Source organism: Cupressus sempervirens, chromosome 10 (assembly GCF_028749045.1).
Source record: "Cupressus sempervirens isolate cs-2001-9-10 chromosome 10, ASM2874904v1, whole genome shotgun sequence".
Classification (NCBI taxonomy): Eukaryota; Viridiplantae; Streptophyta; class Pinopsida; order Cupressales; family Cupressaceae; genus Cupressus; species Cupressus sempervirens.
In genome coordinates, this window is record NC_143127.1 from 66,092,607 (window position 1) to 66,099,696 (window position 7,090).

Below are 7,090 nucleotides of genomic sequence, written 5' to 3' on the forward strand. Positions count from 1 at the left end.
ATAGGAATAGAAAATTAGAATGGAAAATTACAATAGGAATAGAAATGTGGAATGGGAATGGAAAAGAGCAATCCCATTCTTGTTTGGTTAACTTGGTATTTGATTGAGAATATGTTACTCCCTTATTTGGTTGTACAAAAATGGAATAGGAATAAGGTTAACTTTTGTATTTTAAAAATATTTCTTTTAAATTTTTTTGTTTAAATTTTTTTTTTGGTTAATTTTTTCAATAATGGTAAAAAGGTTAATTTATTTTCATTTTTATTTTACTTATTGACGTTAATGAGAAATATAATTTATTTCATTTTTTTAAACAAATAGATATAATAAAAAAAATGTTATAAAAAAAAAGGTTTTTAAAAAAAAAATGTTATAACAATTTTTTTTATTTTAAAATTTTAAAATAAAAAAATTTTAAAATTGAAAAATTTGAAAAAATAAAAATTTAACAATTTTGTTTAAAAAAGAAAAAGAAAAAAAGATTGGGAATAGGAATGACCCATTCCAATAACAACTATTTTTTGGAATGGGCATATGCTCATTTTAGGGGCAAAATTGGAATATGTTTGCATATTCCCTATTCCGATTTGGGGTACCAAACAGAGAATGTATTTCCTATTCCAATTTTCCTATTGCTATTCTGGAAAACAAAGGGGCCCTAAGGGACTTATGTTGGGGTTTTGATCATATGTTAGATTTATGTGGTTTGAACCCATTGGAGATTCCATGGACTAGTAAATCAACTAGCTTATCCATAGTGAGCATGTCTTGAAAAGATTATGGAGAACAATGTTCAACTATTGTCTTTCAAAAGTTAATACATAAGCCCATGTGCAACTCACCTTCCCATGTTCATGAGACAAAGATGGATAAAGTAACTGGACAATTGCATATTTACCTAACAAGTGTGGTCACCAATTTTATCAACATCATTATTAGATTTAACTTTATGAACCATAGAGGTTGATGCTATGTTCATTAGGAATGTTATCAAACATGTAACTTTGTAAGCTGCATTTAAAACTTTCCTTTTGAACTTGCACTATTGGATCTATGAGAACATACCATTGAAGCTACAGTGAACCATTAGGAACCACCCTGAATTGCACCTCACTTGGGTGAATTTAAAAATATTTACACCAACCAATCTGAATCAAAAAAGATTGATGAACCCAAGACTTTGACGTAAAATCACCTGGTTGCCATCAATACAAAACTTTGTCGAATGACATGAACTGTATTGAACCAATTTGAACTGTTTTGAACTTGGTTCAAAGAGGTTCAAATCCTGAATAGAACTGAGGTACAAGGCTCAAAGGAGGATCATGATGTAGAAGAGTCACATTTTGAAATTTCAACACTACACATATTTGATGGCTAACATGTACAAAGGTTAGTAATAACCTAATGGGTACAAAGAAATACTATCAAAATAAAGAAGCATTATCAATAAATAGTAGCTAAGGTAAATAGGTTAAAGCAGGAATAATTTGATAAAATAGAGGTGTGCTAATCTAAGAGAGAATCATTGAATCTAGATAGACGATTGAATGATGTTAGAATATATAGTCCACTCATATAACTGGGGGGCGGGGGGGTGTGAATCAGTTATCCAACTATTATCACAATTATCAACCTTAAAGAAACTTAATCATATGAGTAATATAAACTAAAACCACAACAAGATACTCATACAAAATAACACTAAATATGTTAGCTAGGGAAACCCTTGATCAGAGCGAAAACCCTGATGGAGATGGTACCCACAAGATGATGTACTAATATAAATAATCCTTGTTAGAGGATGGACCCTGTTAGGGGTATATGGATACATTCAATACATATGAGTCTCTGTTAGGAGACTTTGAATCCCTGTTAGGAGATTCTAACCTTGTTAGAAGCTATGCCAATGATGAAGGGAAGAGATGAATAAATAGGGCCAAAGGCTTACCCAACTATCCAAACCACCTTGCAAGAGTTAACACAACGAAATCAAACACAAAGAACAACAACCAAAGGATGAAGTAGAGTGAAATACTTTCATTGATTCATCAAAATATCTTCATACATGCCCAACTGTAAGGCCTTATCCTAACATAGGGAAGAGATGAATAACTAGGGCCAAAGGTTCACCCAATTATCCAAAGCACCTTGAAAGAGTTAACACAATGGAAGCAAACACAAAGAACATCAACCAAAGGAGGAAGTAGAGTGAAATAATTTTATTGATTCATCAAAATTTCTTCATACATGCCCAACAGTAAGGCCTTCTAGGTTATGGCCAAATACAAATACATTCACATTCAAAGATCCGACAACAAATTTGCACTTTCTAGTTCTACTCTCCAATCCTCTTCCTAAAAACTACCCTAACTCTAAGCCTAAACACTCTATATATACTTGTCAAAATGTCTTACAAATCATTCTAGAACCCAACAATAGTTTGGACACATCCCAAGAAAAGATCTTAACATAAATATCACGATCGAAATAAATCCCTCAAGTTGGCTCGCAAACATCACGTCCAAATGCTAATACTTAGCACATATAGTAACTCGGCAGCAACTAAGTGCTACAGTAACTTGATACCAACTAAGTTCTATAGTAACTCGGTACCAAGTGCTACAGTAACTCAGTAGGCAGTGCTACAGTAACTCAACACCAAGTGCTATAGTAACTTGGCACCAACATGTAGAATGAACAAAAATGAGCAAGCTAACAAGGCAACCCAGGATGCTCCTACATTAGCCAACCCTGTTAGGAGTTGTAGAAGATAGCTGGACCCACTACCCAAACAAATTCAAGGGCAAGACCAATGAACCCACTGTCCAAATGATCTCTGTATTATTCCTTGTACAATAATGGAATTGTACTATATTGTTCCTTCCTCTTTCTTTGTCCTGTCAACCAAACTTCTACTCCTTTTGATCTTGTAACTAGACCACAAATATTCTATCCAATAATCCCTTAGATCACTTACATGCATTCAATAGCACTTTGCTTCTTTTTGAACTTCACACTTCTTGCAATAGTGGATAGAACTTACAAACAAGGAAAACATCTTTCCTTTATATCATAACTTCAAAAAAATTCCTTGATTTAGCCTTGAGGCTTTTCCAATTAATTATAATAATATAATTTATTAATTACAATTATAATAATATTTTTGGCTTACAGTCTATACAAAAATTCACATGTGTGATACTAGGGCTTGTGTACTCACTGACATCATCAACTGACTATGCTCTGTTACTGCCTAACTATGCATCTTCTTGCTACATCTTAGATGTAATCTAGTAAACAAACATCATGAACTACTTTTCCAATACTCTATCTCTGAACTGCTCTCTGTAAATCAGGTACAACTTCCATACATCTTTGACTCAGACTCTATGCACTTAACTGTGTCATTGGGACACTATGTTGAACATGTCCATAACTACGCATGACCAGACAATCAAACCATTGTCCATACCATTAAGATCTATGTCTTCTACTCAGACAATCTTTATAGAAACCATGCTAAGTTGACATCAATGACAAACACAATCATGAATACAACATGTCAATACTCTCCAATGCTTAGGATACTCCCCCAATGTAGTATCATCAACATTCATGCTAACAATCTCCCCCTTTGGCATTGATGGCAACATAGATGAAAAAACCATCTAAGTTATAAGAATACCAAACACAGTTCTGCTTTTGCTACTGACTAGCATCAGTTGTCCACACACTAAAAAGAATCACAAAACAACAAATGCACAATAGGTGCATACTCCTTATTAGCCATCAATTTTTTACTTCACACTAAACAATTCACAATACATTAGATGCATATTCCTACTTCCTTTCATGAATCTTTCTAAATTTCTCTTAAGAGATATCTCTCTCACATACTTAGGAGATGTTTCTTTTCATGCATACTCTCCCTCATGCCTTAGGATATGTTTTTTTCATGCATACTCTCCCCCATTGACATCAATGTCAAGGACCTCAATCCAAAACTTACTACATACCAATTGATAAATACCAATTGCTAGTATGTTGCATCAAGTCTTCAACCAGCTCGAGTGGCCAAATACACTATTCAATACCAATACCAAAAGTCCTCAGTGAACAAAATCATCATAGATACTCCCCCATACAAGAAGCATCAACATTCAGTCTAGGCTAATAATAGTGCTTTGTACCATTGGACTGATGCACTCTCTGCATGATCTACTCAGAAGTAGGCAGGGGCATAACGGCAAGCATACATCTCAAGTACTCAAATGTATCTTTAGGAAAAGGCTTTGTAAAGATATCTGCAATTTGATCTTAGTATTCACATACTCTAATATGATCTCCTTTTTTGTTGTTTTCTCTCTTAGCACATGATACTTAATAGATATATGCTTACTCTTAGATTGTAATACATGATTCACAGACATACTCACTATACTTGTGTTATCATAGTAAATGATAAACGATTCTTCAAACTCAATTTTGATATCCTTCAATATCTACTTCATCCACATAACTTGATTATAGTTATTTTGTACTATGGCACAACATACTCTGCCTCAACAGTACTCCATGAAATACAATCTTGCTTCTTTCTTAGCCAAGAAACCAATCTTCCTCTAAGAAAAAATGCTCCACCATTGGTGCTCTTTCTATCATCCATATTGCATGCCCAATCTACATCAGTATGTGCACATAGAGTGAAAACACTTAATCTATCATACTAAATTCCATAGCCAGATGTCCCTTTCAAATATTTGACTATTATCTTCACTACTGTGTTGGTAAACATATTTATCACTTGAAAATGGCCCAACAAAGTGTATGTGGCAAATCATTCACAACAATTGGATAGGCCCTTGATATGTGACCTTCCTTTGCATTTAGAGGGGCAACTCCCTCGTATGATATAATTTTGAAGTTTTTCAAATAAAAATGAAATCAAACTTTAAAAGATCAATAGAAAGTCATTGATGACAAAAACACCACACTACTTCAAAGCTTTCTAGGATTAACTTAAAACACTAATAAAAAAAATCAAGATCTATGCTTGAGAATTACCACTGGAAAAATGTTGATCTAAAGATTCATAAACATATGCACAATACCATGAAAATGCTCACTACAAAGAGAACCAACACTTTTAACAATTTGGATTTTGAAAGAAGAGAACTAAAATAGAATTTCCTCTATTTTCTTGTACCAAGAACCTAAGAGGAATTTTTGATTACAAAGATAAAATTTGTACACACTTTCCAAATATTATCTTATCACCAAAATTCTAACCTAATTCTTCTCCTATTCAAAAGTCCAAAAAGTCCCCTTACAAAGCCAAAAATGACTCCTTATATAGATATGGAGGTTAAGAACTACTCCTTCGTGGTTAATAACCACCTCCAAAATATGTGATTTAGGAGAGGTTAATTAACCTTGCTAAAATTAACCAGAGTGATTCTAGAGATAAACATTTTGAAAAAAATGTTGAATGGTTGATCTTGATGGTAGCCATCAGATCTTATCCTTTGATCTTGGAAGTTGAAGAAGAATCAAATTTAGCATGATCTTTTGTTCTCAATTTTAACATTTCACTTTATATGGTCATATCCTTACATAATTCCTTTATGCCTTAATTGTATACTGATATCTCACTTTGGACTTCCCTCTAAACTTTGATGATTTCTATGGCACACTTTACGTAGGAATTTGATAAAATAGATCAACATGTTCAATCACATTTTCCATCTTTGATTAGCATTATTTACTATTGAAAACTACTGTAAGCAATGATCCCCCCCTTAATCACATCCAAGCATCCCCTTGAACCTCAAAAACTTGAAGTTTAGAAGTAGTTATGTTGAGAAAGCAATCTCCTATGCCATAAAAATCAAGCTTGCACTATTCTGAATGCTTCAAATCAATGTCCACCACCTTGGAACCATCACAACCAAGTAGACCCAAATTCTTCAGCATCGGACATGCAAGAAGCATATTATACATAGTAGTATCTTGTGCACGAACACCAATCACTTCCAATGTATGAAGTTTTCTAAAGGGATTCCAAGCTGGTAGCTATTTCAAGGAGACACCACACAACTTAAGACTTTCCAAATAAGGTGAAGATGCAATGTAATCAAGCATGTTGGGGCAATTGGGTCCAAGGGTTTTCTCTCCCAAATTGTCCACTCATAGCTCCAAATGCTTCAACAATTTGCTTGTGTGAGACAACTAGGTGAGAAAACTCTTTCCAGAGAAGGGACAAAAAACAATGAGCTCTTCCAATGAAGATGTTGAAAAAACCATTTAGCTAACAACAACATCAAACTAGTTAATTTCCTTGTCACAGACTGTTTGAGGAAAATAAAAAATCTATACATGTGCCATTGCTTCTCTCCATATTTGACAAACACAAGCGCAGATGGAAACATCTCTAGCATTCCTAATGGATGACAACATATATTGAACTACTACATCAGGCAAAACTTCCATAATCTTGACCAAAGAAGGATTGTCAATATCCATAGCTTGAGCCATCAAAAACCCTATTTTCCTTTTGGAAAAATTAAGCAAATAAGTTGTCTTGCAGTGTAAATCAAAAGTCCTGGGTCTAGTGGTTATTGGCCATACACATTTCTACTTTCTCCTCTCATACATAGGAAAGTTTGATTCACCCAACAATCTAAATTCCCTTTGAAAGGGTGTTCCCCACATTTGAATATATAACTAGAATCCCCCAATCCAACACAAAGTAAAGAAAATCAACCTCCTAATCTCAATGAATCCTGAGAAAAGAGGACACCTCTTGTTGGCTGAAATGTTCAAATCAAGTCAGCGCAACTACCGTGTCCCAGCCTCTCATTTGTGGGCAGAACTATTTTTTTTTAAAGAATGCACGAGGGAAAGGTGTGAATCATCATGCATGCTCTTCCAAGACTTTGAATTATTCCACCAAGATCTCTACCTTTTACCTTATCTATGGCTATGTTTGCATTGCACAACATAGAATAATGCAAATAAAAATTGAGGGAGCGTGGTCTCAACTATGACTGGGCTGGAGGTGGCACCTTCAAACTCACATGGATCACTA

At 34.2% G+C, this 7,090-nt stretch overlaps 1 pseudogene; it reads right to left on the bottom strand.

Annotated features, from left to right (window-relative positions):
• Window positions 1-5,735: 5,735 nt before the first annotated feature.
• Window positions 5,736-6,537, bottom strand: LOC149532592 (F-box protein At1g10780 pseudogene; annotated as a pseudogene).
• Window positions 6,538-7,090: the final 553 nt, after the last annotated feature.